The following is a 1,299-nucleotide window of genomic DNA, read 5'->3' as shown; positions in this document are numbered from 1 at the left end:
ATTTATTTCCTCATGAATAACTGAAAGAAACTGTAAAAAAAGGGGATGAAACTGGTCAAAATAAAAGAAAAAAAACAATACAAATGCTTAAAAGTATTGTAAGAATCGCTAGCATGTTCATTTAAAATAGCATTAAAAATGGTAATTATGTTATTTCAGCAGGGTTTTTTTACTATTGTAAAGCTAAGTTTTACTGTACTCATTTACATAAGATATTGGAAAAATTGCAGTCATTTTTAATTTCTTAACAAATTCATTCAATTAATTTTTTTTCCCTTCCAATTGTTGCTTTTCATTTTTCGTTTATTTAAAAATTAAACAGCTTGATCATCGATACTAAACTAGATAGCATTTATAAGCTGTTTAAAACCCCAATATAATATTTCAAAAAAATTTCTTCCACACATGGGTTGGAAGAAGCCTATTTCTTCTAGGGTGGTTTTCTTCTGGTTTTCTCCAAGAAAATTACCTTCTGTGCCCTGTATTCCAATTCCTTTTTTATTTTCAATGTCAAATGCCACCAGCATAACATTAGGTATTACAAAAAACTTTATACGATGTTTATTAAAAATGTTGCCTATTTCTAATAATAACTGCAATAAACTGAAACAATCATTCAACTCTTATCAATTGCTGAACTCACGAAAGGCTCAAACTTCTTTTTTATCATTTTACTTTATTATATTTTATAAAGTTATCAGAACCACTTATCACACCAAAAACGTCCTCGATGTTTTACCTAACTCTCAATTAAAAAGAATTCAGATTTAAAAATAGGCATTTATCAGAAAGGAATCGAGCTGACAAGACTTTTTGATGACATTTGTTCTGACATTATATTCAGTCATAAAGTAATATACATTTTCGAAAGGTATGTATCAATGATATTTTTAAATCAGGTACGATGCATCATTTGCTTTTGATAATTTTTTTTTAACTCATTACACAAAGGATTCTTTCAATATTTTTTTTTTCTTTGTTTAAAGATTTTGTACGTCATAATTTGAAAACGTGAGGTTTTTTTATACAATCAGTCTTTTTAACGAAAGTTAGTTTTCTTGTAAATTTTAATATTCGTAGAGAAGATTACTAGCCATGACCATTTCTTTTTCCATCAGGCCTGGTCGGTAGGGCGCTGGGCCCATGTCCGAGAGTTCGTGGGTTCGAACTCCGTCGGCCGAAGACTCCCCGTATAGTAAAGTGACTAATGCACGTTAAATCTGTCGAGTCGCAGAAGTCCTCCATGTTTCCAATAGCAAATCAAAACCTCTGGGGGTACTGGATGGGAGATCGATCGTC

The 1,299-nt window shown here is 31.0% G+C and overlaps 1 protein-coding gene across 1 annotated transcript in view; it reads left to right on the top strand.

The window, feature by feature from the left end:
• Positions 1–735: 735 nt before the first annotated feature.
• Positions 736–1,299, top strand: part of LOC107446492 (cytochrome P450 2B11) — a 21,904-nt gene continuing 21,340 nt past the window's right edge. Inside the window, exon 1 of the mRNA XM_043050094.2 lies at positions 736–871. The gene's annotated coding sequence lies outside the window, so the exon portion shown is untranslated. The remainder of the gene's footprint in view (positions 872–1,299) is intronic.

Source organism: Parasteatoda tepidariorum, chromosome 3 (assembly GCF_043381705.1).
Source record: "Parasteatoda tepidariorum isolate YZ-2023 chromosome 3, CAS_Ptep_4.0, whole genome shotgun sequence".
Taxonomy (NCBI): domain Eukaryota; kingdom Metazoa; phylum Arthropoda; class Arachnida; order Araneae; family Theridiidae; genus Parasteatoda; species Parasteatoda tepidariorum.
Note: the sequence above shows the minus strand (reverse complement) of the source record. Positions and strands in the feature narration are given on the sequence as shown.